The sequence below is a fragment of the Plecotus auritus genome (assembly GCF_963455305.1).
Source record: "Plecotus auritus genome assembly, chromosome: 8".
Classification (NCBI taxonomy): domain Eukaryota; kingdom Metazoa; phylum Chordata; class Mammalia; order Chiroptera; family Vespertilionidae; genus Plecotus; species Plecotus auritus.
This window is the reverse complement of record NC_137782.1, coordinates 37,396,682-37,414,648: the sequence shown is the minus strand read 5'-3', so window position 1 is coordinate 37,414,648 and position 17,967 is coordinate 37,396,682.

Genomic DNA, 17,967 nt, shown 5'->3' with positions numbered 1-17,967 from the left:
TGGGAAGACAAAAACAGTTTGGTTTGGTGCTGCTCAGTCAACATGAGTAAATGCCATCTGTTGTTTCCAACCTCACATTACTGGATCAAAATGTCACATTGTAGAGCATTTGACTAGCCAAACTCCATTCAGGCACTAACTCCCTGGCTGTACCCCAGAGGGAGAGGACTGGCTTTTGACTTCCAGAATGGAAGGCAGTCACCTGGTTTTATTACCCTTCCAAAGTACACAGGATTGGAAATAAGTAATTTCTCAAAACAAATTCAGGGAGCGATTAAAAAGCAGAATCTGAGCCCTGGCCAATGTGTCTCAGTGGATAGAGCATTGGCCTGTTTACCACAGAGTCCAGGGTTTGATTCCTGGTCAAGGATGTGTACCTGGGTTGCAGGTTTGATCACTGGCCCTGGTCGGGATATGAGGGAGGTAAACACTAAATGTGTCTCTCTCCCCTTCTCCCTCCCTCTCTCCCTTCCACTCCCTCTGAAAGTCAATGGAAAAAATATACTCAGGAGAGGATTTAAAACAAACAAACAAAAAACACAGAAAGAAAGCATTTGATGATCACGTCAGAAAAATGATAAATGTCTGTTACATTGATCAGCTATAAAATTTACATTATTTCTTAGTTACAGTATTTGGAAATGAACAGTGCTATTGTGCAAGTAAAACTGATAGCACTTTTTTGTAGTAATTGTGCATATACTTATTTGCAGTTAAGGAATGCTATTTAAATATCATATATATGGCCAGTTACTTTATTTATATAAGCATAGTGCCTATAAGCAATACTGTAAGCCAGGGCTAGCAACTGTGTTCATTTCTAGTCATAGACAATATAGTTGCTGAACAATAGCCCAGGAAAGATGTCCAGGTCCTAATCCCTCAAACCAGTGAATGTTATCTTTCATGAAAATTTGCAGATGTAATTAAGAATCTTGAGATGAAACGTTTATCCTGAATTACCCCATGGGCCGAATGTAGACTCCAGGGCTCTCATAAGAGGGAAACAAGAAAGTCAAAGGCAGGAAAAGAAACATGGGATGATGGAAGCAAAGGTTGGAGTGATGCACTTTTGAAGATGGAGGAAGGTGACCATGAGCAAAGGAATGCAGATAGTCTCTAGACAGGGGTCCTCAAACTTTTTAAACAGGGGGCCAGTTCACTGTCCCTCAGACCGTTGGAGAGCCGGACTATAGTTAAAAAAAAAAAAAAAAAAACTATGAACAAATTCCTATGCGCACTGCGGGCCCGGGACGAGTCGGCTGCTAAGCAGGACAGGCAGCTGCACCCGGCAGGCCGGATAAATGTCCTCGGTGGGCCGCATGTGGCCCGCGGGCCGTAGTTTGAGGACCCCTGCTAGAAGCTGGTATAAGAAAAAGAATCTCCCCTAGAGCCTTCAGAAAAAAAAAAAATGCCAGCCTGCTAACATCTTGATTTTAACTCAGTTAAACTGATTTCAGACTACTGATCTCCAGAACTGCAAGATGATAAATTCATGTTGCTTTAAACCACCAAGTGTCTAGTAATTGGCAACAGCAGCCGTAGGAAACTGACATAGAAGCTTAGCTAGTCCTTGGGAGCACACTATTGGTAGCAGGTGTCATGAGAGCTTTTACTATGGAAGAAACACAAAGGTCTGTTTTCTTCTGGAGAAGATAACTCAAAGCAGGCTAAGTCAGCAATGTATTGGTAAGAACAGGAAATTGGAAAACATGGATAGATAGAGTTCCTATCCATGTTTCTGGTCATATCAAAATGGTTGCTTTCTTCTTAGACCACAACATGGACAAACAGGTAAAATCCCATTAAAATGAAGTATAGTTGTGAAAGAAGAACTCAGAGGGCAATGTGAATGGTAAATGTGAAAGACATACAAGTTTCTTCTCCATTAACAAAGCATTCTCATTCATTCCCATGGTCTTAAGTAACATTTAAATGGCGATCCCAGATCTATATCTTTAGCTTTGATCTCAGCTAATTTAGATATTTGTGTATCCAAAAAAACTGCTAAACAAATCCATTTAAAACTTGCACTTGTCCCACAGACTTAACAGCTGCAAATTAAATTCATCACCTTCTGCCCGTTCCCTCCATTCAAATTTATTCCTTTTCCTGTTACACCTTGTGAATTGATGGCACTACCATCCACCAAGTCACCAACTCCAGAATCCTGCAAGTTATCCTAGACTTCTGTACTCACCAATAACGTCTAATCCATCAATAAACATTGTGGATTTCTCTTACCATGTGAATTGATCTTGAATCATTCCTATATTTCAATGTCTGTTTTATGTCCCCATCTGGTTTTGTCATCTCACCCTTGGTTTATTATCCTCCTAACTTCTTTCCTTGCCCCTAGTCTTACTCCTCTTCATTGCAGCAAGAATGGTTGTCTAAAAATACACTCTGAGCATGTTAATCCAGTGCTTTACCTACAGTTAAGCTCCTTATAATAACATACAAGGCTCTCAGAAATGTGCTTTTATCTCTTTCTTCGGCCTTTGTTCCTATTATTGTATACATTATGCTTCAGTACATCAGACTGCTGCTTATAATGCCATTCATGTTGCATGCTCTGGAATATACCTATAACTTTTTCATATTATTGTCTCTGTCTTGAATGCCCTCTCTCTGCTTTAGTGGCTAATATTTATTTCTCCTTCTAGGCTTGCTTCAGTTAGTTACCTCATGCTTGAATCATTCAGTGAGATTAAGTGTTGCCAGTGTTCACTGCACCTACTGCTACCTTAGTACTTACCACATTGTATTAACATTTTCAGGGTATCTGGGTTGTGTTTTTGAGACTGTAGCTATCCATATTTGGATCCTCAATACCTACCTTAGTAATCACCTCTCAGTAGAAAATAAATACATATTTGTAAGACTGAATTAACATGAACTGCTTAGAGAATATTTTGTAATGTCAGTATATATCTTAATATAATTTAGCAGAACCCTATGTATAATATCATATAACCTGTAGCCAGATATTAAAACCCATTGCTCATCAGGTTTAATAAATGAAAAGCTTTCTTTTCATGCTAAATGAATACAAAAAAAAATATTGAGGAGACATATGAAGACATCGTGTCTAGTTTTTTCTTTTTAATAGCCAATCCAGTGAAATGAAATAGTCTTGTTATTCTCAAATGCTTTTCAAGTAATATTTTTGCTTTATGTTTTATTTAACATTTTGTATTAAAGATATAAATGCTGGAATGCGATTGATTTAGCTTCTGTTTCAGCCCTTCTTTTATACCGGGTCATTTTGTTTACACATCTACACTAATAAAAGAGAAACATGCAAATTGACTGTACCTCTGCTACACCTACCAGCCAATCAGAGCGAGTATGCAAATTAACCCAACAAAAAATGGCAGCAGTCATGGAGCTGGAGCAAGCAGGAGGCTTGGGTTGCCCCTGGCGATGGAGGAAGCCAAGCTTCCCCCCCACCCTGGCCGGCCTTGGCCTCTGCTCACGGCTACAAAGTTTCAATTATAGAAGATAAATAAATCCCAGATACCTGCTTCCAGCCAGCCCTGGCCTCCACTCAAGGAGGCGCTGAAAAAAAAAAAAGGAGGGGCTGGGAGCTTGGGTCACCAGGGGGCGTGGCCAGCCTGCAAACAGCCATCAGCCCCTCACCCAGGCTGGCCACACCCCCATGACCCGATCCCCGTAAATGGGCAGTCAAACATCCCTTGAGGGGTCCCAGATTGGAGAGGGTGCAGGCTGGGCTGAGGGACCTCCCCTGCCCCATACACGAATTTCATGCACTGGGCCTCTAGTTAATCTATAATACTCTGTCTCCTCTGCTTGTCACCTCTATACACCCCTATTTACTTTCCACCCATTGCAATATGGTGTGAGGCCTGTGCATGCAACCTGGCTTTGTTCTGATAAAGGTGGTCTAATTTCCCCCAAAAAATGATCCTTTGAAGTTCGTCTGTCCTTGATATCTAATTAGAATTGTATGCTGTGAATAACCAATTTATCAAATTTTTCACTATAAACTTTGATTACTTTACTGTCTCCTGGTATTCCTTCTACTTACATGCCCCTAAGCTTTCCTACCACCTCTGAAATTATCGTGCCCCCAAGACGTAGCTGAGGGCGTTGGTGAGAGTGAGATCTCTGAAGAGAAAGCACCCTTGGTCAGGACTCTGGGAAGTCTCTGCAATGCCCCCTGGTGAAGGATGAAGAGCCCAGCGTTAGAGGTGGGAGGAAACCCAGGAGCACAATGCCATTAAAACAATGGTTCCATGGAAACCAAAGGATGAGAACATTTTAGAAGATAGGACTGTTCAACATGAATTTCTACTCATATAACATCTCCACCTACAGGAAATGTATAGATATCACAAACTCAGTACATACAAACCACATGAGCCATCTTTGGTCCAGCATTAGCACCTTTCCACAGTTTCCCACTACTGATCCATGTACATATATTCAGACACTAAAGCCAGAAATGTAGAAGTCATTCGGAGACTCTTCCTCCCACCATATCCACTACATCTAGTCACCAAGTTTTATTAACTTCATAGAACAATAGCTATTTCACGTGACTGCTTAACATTTTTCAGTACATCTCCTTGTCTTCAAGATAAAATCAAAGCATAGGTATGACATAGAAAGCCCTTTACAATCTGATTCTTTCTTCATTAAATTATCAAAATAATTTATTTGAGTGGAATGACATATACTGGATTAAAAACATTATTAAAGTTATTTTTGATTGGTTGGAAATAATAATTTATAACTAAAAATAAATAAGAATGAATCTAAAAATGATAAATGTAAGAAACAATAGTACATATATGTGCATTCATCCATATATACCCTAGAGGATGTGCCTAGACCAGTGGTCAGCAAATTCATTAGTCAACAGAGCCAAATATCAACAGTACAACGATTGAAATTTCTTTTGAGAGCCAAATTTTTTAAACTTAAAATTCTTCTAATGCCACTTCTTCAAAATAGACTTGCCCAGGCCGTGGTATTTTGTGGAAGTGGGGCCAAAGAGCCGCATGTGGCTCGTGAGCCACAGTTTGCCGACCACTGACCTAGACCAACTGTACATTAGCATAATAGTAAAAGTAGGAGGAAGATTCAAAATACCTTGATAACTAAAAAATATTAATTAGCATATTATTGTATATATTTTGAGAAAAGATATACTCCATACTTTTTGTATAGAAGTATCACATTTAAGAATTCCCTTTAAAACAATCCCATTTACAATAGCATCAATGATAATAAAATAGGAATAAGTTTAACCAAGGAGGTGAAAGATCTGTATACTAAAATCTGTAAGACATTGATGAAAGAAATTGAAGAAGAAACACAAAAAAATAGGAAAGATATTTTGTGCTCATGCATTAGAATAATTAATATTGTTAAAATATCTATACTACCCAAAATAATCTACAGATGCAATGCAATCTTTTTTTAAATTTAATTTAATTTAATTTTTTTAATTGTTTGAAGTATTACAAATAGTAGTACATATGTCTCCTTTTTTTTTCCCCATTGACCTCCCCCGGCCTCCCCTACCCCCCAGTACATGCCTTTACCTGCCCCCACCCCCAGTGTCTTGTATCTATTGGTTATGCTTATATGCATGCATACAAGTCCTTCGGTTGATCTCTTACAGCCCCCTCTCCCCGCAACCTCCCCTGCCTTCCCGCTGTAGTTTGACAGTCTGTTAAATGCTTCTTTGCCTCTGTATCTATTTTTTTCCCCATTTCTTTCCTTTAAAAAATCTTGCCTCTGCAGACTAGAAATAAACATATAATAACAAAAAATGTTTGAGTCCCAATTCCAGTGTCCAACAGTTCTGAGTCTCCGTTTCAATGTCAAACAGTTCCTTATGTGTACATGTCAGCAATGATATCTGGATGGTGGGCACATGGTGGCAATGCAGGTCTGACCCTCTCTGGTTTGGTCCTAGGCAACCTGCTGCGACGCACAGCGGCTGATTGCTAGCATGGCAAGGCGTCATCAGCATCTTCCATCTCTGGACTGTTTCTCCTCTTGTCTTCGTGGTTGGAGCAGACCTGTCAATTCCTCTCTGTTGCAGGAATCCACATGGTCTTGGAGTTGTTTTCTGAAAATATACAAACATATTCTCGACCAAAAGTTAATAAAGGAATCTTTTCTATATAATTGATTTGGGATCCTTTTTTATTTTTGCCCAAATGATTTTCCTTTGTCTTATTTAGACACCATGTGTGTTTTTCATGGGTGTCTTGCTGTTAGCATTACAAATGAAAATTAATTTTGTAAAGTAAAAATTTTCTATCTTTATCAAAATCCCAATGGCATTTTCCCCAGAAATAGAAACAAAGAATCCTAAAATTTGTGCAGGGCTACAAAAGACCTTGAATAGCCAAACAATATTGAAAAATAAGAAGGAACCTGAAAGCATCACGCTTCCTGATTTTGCACTAGAGTAAAAGCTATAGTAATAAAAAATGTATGGTACAGCATAAAAGCTGACACATAGACCAATGGGGGACAATAACTGAGAGTCCAGAAATAAACTCATGCAAATAGAGTCAATTAATTTACAACAAAGGAGCCAAGAATACTCAATGGGGAAGGACAGTCTCATCCATAAGCAGTACTGGGAAAACTGAACAGCCACATGCAAAACAATGAAACTGGACCACTATCTTACCCCATACACAAAAATCAACTGAAAATGGGTTAAACACTTGAATGTAAGACCTGAGATCATTAGACTTTTGAACATTAAAACATAGAAGGCAAGCTCCTTGACAATTGTCTCGAAATGACTTTTTGGATATGATACCAAATGTAAAGGCAACAAAAGCAAAAATAAACAAGTGGGACTACATCAAACTGAAAAACTTCCACAGCAAAGGAACCATCAACAAATGAAAAGACAATCTTTGGAATGGAAGGAGATATTTGCAAACCACGTATTTGATAAGAAGCTAATATCTAAAATATACAAGGAACTCATACAATTCAATAGCCAAAAAACAAATAACCCAATTTAAAAATGGGCAAAGGACTTGTTATGATGTCTATTATAAAAAAGACAAGAAATAAATGCTGGTGGGGATGTAGATAAAAGAGATCCCTTTTTGGTGGGAAAGTAAATTAGTACAACCACTATGGAAAACAGTATGGAGGTTCCTCAAGAAATTAAAAATAGAGAATGAATATCATAGAAAGAGCCAACTTAGGTGGTGATTTGGAAGGCTCCTAAAGCCAGCTCCTCCCACAGCCACAAGATGGCGGCGCCCAGTCCCCTCTGCCCCGCGTGCCTGCCTCCAGGAGACCCTAGTTCCCTCAGCCCCCCAGCTGCCCAGGATTGGCCCGAGGTGTGGGTAAGCCTCAGATGGCAGCTGCCCAGCCACCCAGGGCTGCCCGAGGCTCAGGTAACCAGGGCTGGCTGAGGCTTGTGCTACCAACAGTGGCAGCAGCAGAGGTGTGATGGGGGCATCGCCTTCCCCTGATCACCAGGTCGCCTCCCACCCCTGAGGGCTCCCGGACTGTGAGAGGGGGCAGGCTGGGCTGAGGGACCCCCCCTCCAGTGCATGAATTTTCATGCACCAGGCCTCTAGTATATATATACATACATATATATATACAAGCGAGTGCTATTCAGCCTTACAAAAGGAAGCCCAGCCATATGTAACAATGTGGATGAACCTTGAGGGCATTAAGGTTGTTGCTGGGGGCTGGTGAAAGGGGGAAATAGGGAGAAGTTGGTAATGAGATTTCATATGTGACAATAAACACTACAGTAGTTGTCAAGAAGAGGGAAGACCACACCCATCGGATTGGATTTATGGCTTAAAACTGGCAAACTCACTGGATCCAACATGGCGAATAATTGCACCTAATCGTAACCCCTAGCTAGCCTGATTATGTTCTCATTGTAATACATTAACATACTACAAGATAAAATCCGTACCACCATGGTCAGAAACCGACACAAAATGGCCCACGGAGCTCCTCTGGGAAATCTCCATCTTTTCCTCAGGAAGGTCCTAAATATTTCTTCCCCTTATTGAATACCATATTCCCATTAAATGAACCTCAATAAATGAAGCAAATTCCACTAAAGGGGGGCTGCTCTGTCTGTGGAGTAGTCCATTCCCTATCTCACTGCTTCACTAATAAGTTCACTTTCACTTTAAACTCTATCCTATCCGGCACTTGAATTCTTTCCTGTGTGAAGCCAAGAATGGGCAGTGGGTCACAAACCCTGGGGTTCCTGGACCCACGGAATGCCTATATCAGTAAGAGAATACCAACTTTTAGATAAGATGAATAAGAACTGAGGATAATGTAAAACATGGTAACTATAGTTGACAACACTGTATTGTATAATTGACATTTGCTAAGAGAGTAGAACTTACATGTTCTCATCAAAAGGAAAAGAAAATAAAAGATAAATATGTGAGGTGATGAGTATGTATATATGTATATAGGTATGTATATATGTATATATGTGTATATATACTAGTGTGTGTATATATAAATTATCATATTTCACACTTTAAATATCTTGAAAATTTTATATTTCATTTATTTATTTTTTGTTAATCCTCACCCAAGGATATTTTCCCATTGACTTTTAGGGATAGTGTAAGGGAGCAGGAGAGACAGACAGAGAGCAGCATCAATATGAGAGAGACACATCAATTGGTTGCCTCCTGCACATGCCCAGACCAGGGCTGGGGATCAAGCCAGCAACTGAGGTATGTGCCCTTGACGAGAATCAAACCAGGACCTTTCAGTCTGTGGGTTGCTGCTCTATCCACTGAGCCAAACCATCTAGGGCTAAATATCTTAAAATTTAATTTGCCAATTATACCTCAATAAAGCTGAAAAAAGGAGTCTTCCTTTTAGTATTTTATTTTATTTTTTTTAAAAATATATTTTATTGATATTTCACAGAGAGGAAGGGAGAGAGATAGAGAGCTAGAAACATCGATGAGAGAGAAACATCGATCAGCTGCCTCCTGCACACCTCCCACTGGGGATGTGCCCGCAACCAAGGTACATGCCCTTGACCGGAATCGAACCCGGGACCCTTCAGTCCGCAGGCCGACACTCTATCCACTGAGCCAAACCGGTTTCGGCTCCTTTTAGTATTTTAATTGAGCAAGGTATTTTTACCCTTTCAAGAAAATGCTTACAATTATGTAGTATTCTAATTTCTTCAGAGACATAAATGTTCTTGACAGACTACATTAAGTAAAACTGTTTAAAAACAAATAATATAATTAGAATTTGACCTTTAATTTTATATGCAATATATCCAGCCAACTGAAAGAATAATTATGTTATTAATCTTAATTATTTTGCATTACATTTAATTTGACTGTTTTAATTCCAGTTCATATTTCAGTTTTTCATAGAAAGATTGATATGTTCTTGATATGTCTGGAGGAAAATACTAATTTAAACATGATGCTTGTTAAAGATAATCTAGATTAAAATAATTCATAAAACTGGAATGGCCTGAAATTAGCAGCCACCAGCACTAAACCAGCAATGGGGACATATGCTTGTGTAGAATTTTACTTTGTTTTTATTGTTTCAAAGGTTTAAAAGAAAATCATCTTCCTTTGTTAGTGAGAGAATGTGTAATTTAGGGAACATCAGCAGTGAATTTCTAGTGATTGGTGAATAGCTGAATAAGTTACGCACAAAGAATTTCATGAATAAGCCATATTCTCTAAGAATCAATTTCTTTAGATACAAATTTGTCATAAGGTATAATTTTATTGAATCCTCAGAAGCATAGCTCTCAGACATGCATTATTAATATTGATATGTCCATTCTAAGATATTTTAAGATACATTTTTCTTTTAAAGGTGAGTATACATTGGTGTCTAGGAAGCTAGAATGACACAGGAATATTTTCTAGTAGTTAGGATTCAGTTTCTAATAATCTTTCTTTCAAAAAATGTCACAGACTGTTCTTACTCTACGTAATATCAGGAGACTTGAAGGAAAAAAAATAAAACACCAAAATGTGTCTTTGTCCTTAAGAATTCTATACTCTAAAACAGAAATTAATAAAATGCACAGTGCAATGTTTCTTAAAAAGTTGGCATTCCAAAGAAATTATATGTATATAATTTTATTAACCAACTAGAGGCCTGGTGCATGAAATTCGTGCATGGGGGGGGGGGTATCCCTCAGCCCAGCCTGCACCCTCTCCAATCTGGGACATCCCTCTTACAATCCAGGACTGCTGGCTCCTAACTGCTCGCCTGCCTTCCTGATTGCCCCTAACCTCTTCTGCCTGCCAACCTGATCACCCCCTAATCACTCCCCTGCCAGCCTGATTGATGCCTAACTGCTCCCCTACCAGCCTGATTACCCCTAACAGCCCTCCCCTGCAGGCCTGGTCCTCCCCAACTGCCCTCCCCTGCAGGCCTGGTCCCTCCCAACTGCCCTTCCCTGCTGGCCATCTTGTGGTGGCCATCTTGTGTCCACATGGGGGCAACCATCTTTGACCACATAGGGGCAGCCATCTTGTGTGTTGGAGTGATGGTCAACACACAATACTCTTTTATTAGATAGAATGTTGCCCCCAATAAATGTAATAAAATTAAGTGATAGTTGATAAAAAAAAAAAAAAGGAAAAGAAATGGTTGCTGATGGTGTCCAGAATGATTGTTATTATTATAGTTTTGCAAGAATTAGTATTTCAAGTGATAATATATCACATAAAAATTAACATACCAGCAACTGGAACTATCTGAAATAGAGCTCTACTACCGCTCTACACATTGGATATTGCCAAGGCTATATCCTAACATTTATTTGTTTCTCAGAACTTCATTCCTAATTACCCAGGGTATGTGGAAAAAATATACAGGTTGTTCACCAAAACTTGATTCTGACTTCTTCCTGGGCACAGAGCTAATCTGCCTTTCCTAGACTACATCACTGCTATGCTCATATGACTGAGTTGTGGTGAAATAAATACAGTTGTAAAAATGACATGTGCTACATCTAAGCCTGGTCCATATTTAATCTCTTACCATATTTTCCACTACCTCTGTCTCTGAAAGCCTGGCTGGATATTGACATATAGAGTGTGGCTTGTGCTGAAAACGGCAGAGACCCACCAAAAAAAAAACCCCAGTTACCAATTGGATATTCTATGAGAAAGAAATTTCTAATGCATTTAGCCTCTGGGGTTTTGAGGTTTATCAGCTACAGAACTAGTGTTAATTCATCTAATACAATGAAGAAAGGAAAGAAAAATTTTGGGAGTGTCTACTGTGTACTAGACCTTACCTACACAGAATTTTTTTTTCTCCCAACCAAGCTTACAAATTACCCAAAATCAGTCCTATTCCATGATGGGGAAACTGACACTTGAGTTATAAAATTTTCCTGGGATCCATAGCCAGTAAGTGGCAGAGTCAGAATTTGAACTCAAGTTCATTGGCCTCAAGGATTGTATTTTACAATATCTACACTAATAAAAGAGAAATATGCAAATTAAGCATCACTTTGTGATGCCCACCAGCCAATCAGGAGTGAGTATGCAAATTAACCCAACAAAGATGGAGGCGGCCCCACCCCCTAGCTGCTCTGGGCCTCTGGGCAGTATGCATGCAGGCGCAGAGTGGCTGGGCGGGGCGGCTGAGTGGGGTGGGACGCCTGCTATGACGGGAAGGGTGGGGGTTGGAGGGAGCTACAGGAGCGGTGCTCCCGCTGGAGTGAAGACTGAAGGCTCTGGGCAGAGCGAAGATGGAAGGTGGTGGCCAGAGCGAAGGCCTGGGTCCCAGGTGCCAGAGGAAAACCAGTGCCGGCAGCTAGGGGAAGGAAGGCCTATTGCATGAATCTTCGTGCAACGGGCCTCTAGTATATTATAATCTTTGGTAGACGTTTAACAACTAAATTATGTGTTCCATTTCTATAACAGATTCCAATTAATAATTCAAAAGTTAGCAATTTTGAAATCACCAACAACAAATAAACTGTAAAAAACTGAAACAAAATTTTATAAACCATTAAAAACCAGGGCTATTTGTGTGGGTAAATGGGCCTAATTAACTTTAGAGATACTAACATGATCCATATACTCTGACCCTAAAACATGGTTAATATACCAAATAATTACCTTGCGTTAGGCAGAAAAAATGAAACTTTATTTTTATACAACGGCAAAGAACTATGTAGTTGTATTAAACAGCTTTGTTGAAATATAACTGATATGCAATAACCTGCACATGTTAAATAGCACTAAATAAATGTTTATCAAGTTGTGTGTGTGGTGTGTGTAGTATGTGTATGAAATAATCATGATGCCATTGCAACAATTAAGATAACATATTAATTCCCTCCAAAATTTTCTCTTTATCTTCCCACCACCCTTTACCAAAAACCTGCTCTTTCCATGTAATCTACATTTTGCCTCTTATTACCATATTTTTTTTTATTTTGTAGAAATGGAATCATATAGTGTTACTTTGTTCCCTCTGGTTTATTTCACTCAACATAGTATCTGAGAGTCATCCACGTTTTTGTGTAATTGATAGTGGTTGATAGTTTTCTCTAGCATGTATATATCCCAACTGGTTTATCCATTCACATATTGATGGATTTTTCTCCCAGATTTTGGCTGTTACAAATTAGCTTTTATGAACATTTATGTACAGGTTTTTGTATGCACCTAAGCTTTAATTTCTCAAGATAAATACTGAGGAGAATCAAATTTTATTTTTTGCATACACATATGCTGTTCTTTCAGCGCCATTTGTTGAAAAGATAATCAATCCTCTCTCCACCAAATTACCTTTGCAACCTTTTAAAAAACGAATTGACCAGATGTGTGAGTCTTTTTTGGACTTCGTATTCTGTGATATAGATCTTTATGCCAATACCACACTATCTTGATTACTATAGATTTATAATAAATCATAAAGTCAGATTGTATAAATTATTGAATTCAATTTTGTTCACCCTTTCAAAAGATAATTAGCTACTTTTTGATGTTTTGCATTTCTTTATTAATTTTAGAAACACGGTATCAATCTCTATTTTAAAAAAAAGACTGATGGGATTTCAATTGGGATCCCTTTGAATCTAAAGATCAGCTTGGAGAGAAATGCTATCCTATATAATAAAGATGTAGCGTAACAACCGACTGCGTAACGACTGGATCACAGATCAGCAGGAGAGTGGGGCAGCGAGCTACAAGTGGGCGGCAGAGAGCTACAGGAAGGAGCAGGGCAACAAGCTATGAGGGGGTACAAGGACGGGGGGGGCGGGTGCGGAGGGAGCTACAGGAGGGCGGCAGCGAGCTACTGGTGCACGGATTCGTGCGCAGGGCTACTAGTCCTAACATAAACAACGTATATTTCTCCATTTATTTAGGTCTTTATTTCTCTCAACAAAGTTTGTAGTTTTCAGCACACAAACAACTGTTGTAGGTTTTATCTGAAGACTTTTAGATTTTAAGGCAATTATAAATGAAACACTTTTTTATTTTTATTTTTTTAATTTTAATTTTTTGGGGGGTGACATTGGTTCATAGGATCATATAGGTTTCAGGTGTGGATTTGTTACAAGACCTGTATATTGCACTGTATGCACACCACCTACAGTCAAATCCTCTTCTGTCACTATCTATTAGTCCCCCTTCCCTCCCCATCCTTCCATACCCTTCCCTCTAACAACCAACACACTACTGTTTGTGTCCACGAGTTTAGTGCGACATCCCACATATGAGATCACGTGGTGCTCAGCTTTTTCTGCCTCACTTATTTCACGTAGCCTAATATTCTCAGGACCCATCCACATTATCCCAAATGGCAGTATTTCATCTTTTCTTAGTATTCCATTGTGTCTACGTACCAAATCTTCTTCTTTTTTTTTTTTCCCTTTCAAGGGTAAATATTTTATTTTTGAGGAAACTCGTACTATACATTTTCTTTTTCTTTTTTAAAAATATTTTTTATTGTTTAAAGTATTACATATATTAGTACATATATCTCCTTTTTCTCCCATTGACCATCCCCCAGCCACCCCTACCTTCTGTCACATGCCCTCATCCCACCCCCCACAGTGTCTTGTGTCCATTGGTGTGCTTATATGCATGCATACAAGTCCTTTGGTTGATCTATTTCCCTCCCTCCCCAACACTCCCCAGCCTTCCCGCTGCAATCTGACAGAATGTATATTCTGTGGCTTTGGGGTGAAATGTTCTGAAGATGTCAATTAATTCCATCTGGTCTAGTGAGTCATTTAGGATTGATGTTTCTTTGTTGATTTTTTGTTTAGAGGATTTGTCCAATGGTGATAGTGGGGTATTAAAGTCTCCTACTATGATTGTATTGCTGTCAATCTCTCCCTTGATATCCTCCAGGAGTTTTTTAATGTATTTGGGTGCTCCTGTATTGGGTGTGTATATATTTACCAGAGTAATTTCTTCTTGTTGGATTGCTCCCTTTAGTATTATGAAGTGGCCTTCCTTATCTCTTGTTATGTCCTTCACTTTGAGATCAAATTTGTCAGATATAAGTATTGCTACCCCAGATTTTATTTCATTTCCATTCGCCTGAAAAACCTTTTTCCATCCCTTCACCCTCTGGCGGTGTGCATCTTTTTTCTTTTCTTTTCTTTTCTTTTTTATTTTAATAAATCTTTATTCAGATTATTACAATTGTTTCTCCATTTTCCCCCCATAGCTCCCCTCCACCCAGTTCCCACCCCACCTTCTGCCCTTACCTCCCGGCCACTGTCCTCATCCATAGGTATATGATTTTTGTCCAGTCTCTTCATGAACCCCCCATACCCCTTTCCCCTGAGAATTATCAGTCCACTCCCTTTCTATGCCCCTGATTCTATTATATTCACCAGATTATTCTGTTCCTCAGGTTTTTAATTCACTTGATTTTTAGGTTCACTTGTTGATAGATATGTATTTGTTGTTCATAATTTTTATCTTTACTTTTTTCTTCTTCCTCTTCTTTAAGAATACCTTTCAGCATTTCATATAATACTGGTTTGGTGGTGATGAACTCCTTTAGCTTTTTCTTATCTGTGAAGCTCTTTATCTGCCCTTCAATTCTGAATGATAGCTTTGCTGGGTAGAGTAATCTTGGTTGTAGGTTCTTGCTATTCATCACATTGAAAATTTCTTGCCACTCCCGTCTGGCCTGCATAGTTTCTGTTGAGAAATCAGCTGACAGTCATATGGGTGCTCCCTTGTAGGTAACTAACTGTTTTTCTCTTGCTGCTTTTAATATTCTCTCTTTGTCTTTTGCTCTTGGCATTTTAATTATGATGTGTCTTGGTGTGGTCCTCTTTGGGTTCCTTTTGTTTGGGGTTCTGTGTGCTTCCTGGACTTGTAAGTCTATTTCTTTCACCAGGTGGGGGAAGTTTTCGGTCATTATTTCTTCAAATAGGTTTTCAGTATCTTGCTCTCTCTCTTCTTCTGGCACCCCCATAATTCTGATGTTGGTATGCTTGAAGTTGTCCCAGAGTCTTCTTACACTATCTTCAACTTTTTGGATTTTTTTTTTTGCTTTTTGCTTTTTCGGTTGAGTGTTTTTTGCTTCTTTGTATTTCAATTCTTTGACTTGATTTTTGTGTTCCTCTAGTCTGTTTTTGGGTCTCTGTATAATATTTTTTATTTCAGTCAGTGTATGTTTAATTTCTAGTTGGTCCTTTTTCATATCTTCGAGGGTCTCGTTATATTTATCGGCCTTTTCTAGGATATTCTTGAAAAGCCTTATAACCATGGTTTTGAATTCTATATCCAGTCGTTTGTTTTCCTCCATTTCTTTTGTTTGTGATCTGTTTCTTTGACGCCGCATTTTCACTGCTTCCCTGAGTTGGTAGGGTAAATTTGTGTGCTAGGTTTCCTATATGGCCCAGTGGGTCTGCCTCCCCAGTTAACCTGAGGTGGACACTCTTGGTGCACCCCTTTGTGGACTGTGTGTACAGCCTTGTTGTAGTTAAGTCTTGATTGTTGTTGGTATCACTGGGAGGAATTGACCTCCAGGCCAGTTGGCTGTAAGGATCAGCTGCGTCTATGCTGGGAGAAGTTTGGTGCTGGAGACAGCCTTATAGGATTAGACTTACCAAATTGCAATAGCATCTGTGTTGGGCTTGGATGGGGTGGAGTCTCAGGGTGGAGCAGACAGTCTTGGCTTCCAGTCAGCCTTGCCCTTGTGCGCACGCGCAGACCTCTGTCTTCCCCGGTTCCCGAGTCTCCGCCCGAGAGTCCAGACTCCCCCCACAAGAGCGTGGGTCCCCAGGGCTCGCCTGGAACCGGGGTTCAGTGCAGTCAGAACTGGGGCCCAGTGCGGTCAGGAGCCTCTGACTCCCTTCCACTAGGGAAAGCCTGTGGCAACCTCCACAGCCTTTGTGTGCACTGGCACGCCGCGCCTTCAGACCTCTGCCTTCTTGGCTCCCGAGTCTCTGCCCGAGAGTCCAGACTCCCCCCATAAGAGCGTGGGTCCCCAGGGCTCGCCCGGAACTGGAGTTCAGTGCAGTCAGAACTGGGGTTCAGTGCGGTCGGGGGCTTCCTTCCCCCTTCCGCCAGAGAAAGTCAGCCAGGCTCTCAGCTGCCCTTCCTCTCTGCGCGCACAAAGACCCTTTGCCGTACCTCCAATTCTCTGTGAGCTTTTCTCTTTCCTTCTAGTTGTAGAATTTTCACTCAGCCAGCTTTCCTGTGGTTCTGGATGGTGTCCGTTCTGTCTTTTAGTTGTAGTTTTGAAATTGTTGTGCGAGGCAGCAGTTTAGGTGTTTACCTATGCTGCCATCTTGGTTTCTCTCCGGTGTGCATCTTTTTTCTGAGCTGTGTTTCTTGTAGACAGCAGATATATGGGTCGTGTTTTCTTATCCAATCTGTTACTCTATGTCTTTTGATTGGTGCATTTAATCCATTTACATTTAAAGTTATTATTGACTAGAGGCCCTGTGTAAGAAATTTGTACACGGGGGTGTGTGTCCGTCAGCCCAGCCTGCACCCTCTCCAATTTGGGAACCCTTGAGGGATGTCCGACTGCATGTTTAGGCCCAATTCCAGTGGGCAGTCGGACATCCCTATCACAATCCAGGACTGCTGGCTCCCAACTGCTCGCCCGCCTGCCTTCCTGATTGCCCCTAACCGCTTCTGCCTGGCAGCCTGATCATCCCCTAACCACTCCCTGCCAGCCTGATTGCCCCTAACTGGCCTCCCCTGCAAGCCTGGACCCCCTAACTTCCCTCCCCTGCAGGCCTGGTCACCCCTAACTGCCCTCCCCTGCAGGCTTGATTGCCCCCAACTGCCCTCCCTTGCAGGCCTGGGTTCCCCCCAACTGCCCTCCCATGCTAGCCATCTGGTGGCGGCCATCTTATGTCCACATGGGGGCAGCCATCTTGTGTGTTGGAGTGACAGTCAATTTGCATATTACTCTTTTATTAGATAGGATAGGTGCTTATTTGTCACCATTTTTATTCTTTACCCCTGTGTTCCTTCTTCACTTCCTATTTCTTTTTTTTTTTTTTTTTTTTTTTACAGCAGACCCTTTAGCATTTTTTGCATTACTGGTTTGGTGGTAATAAATTCCCTTAGTCCTTTTTTCCCTGTGAAGCTCCTGATTTCACCTTCAATTTTGATTGATAGCCTTGTTGGGTACAGTATTCTTGGATTCAAACCCTTCTTTTGCATGACTTTGTATATTTCATTCCATTCCCTTCTGGCCTGATGAGTTTCTGTTGAGAAATCAGTCGCTAGTCTGATGGGGGTTCCTTTGTAGGTAACTTTCTGTCTCTCTCTGGCCGCTTTTAAGATTCTTACTTTGTCATTGGTGTTTGCCAATTTAATTATAATATGCCTTGGCTTCGGTCTTTTGGGGTTCATTTTGCTTGAAACTCTGTGAGCTTCTTGGATTTGTTTGGGTTTTTTCTTCCCTATATCAGGGAAGTTTTCTGTCATTATTTCTTCAAAGAGGTTTTCTATCCCT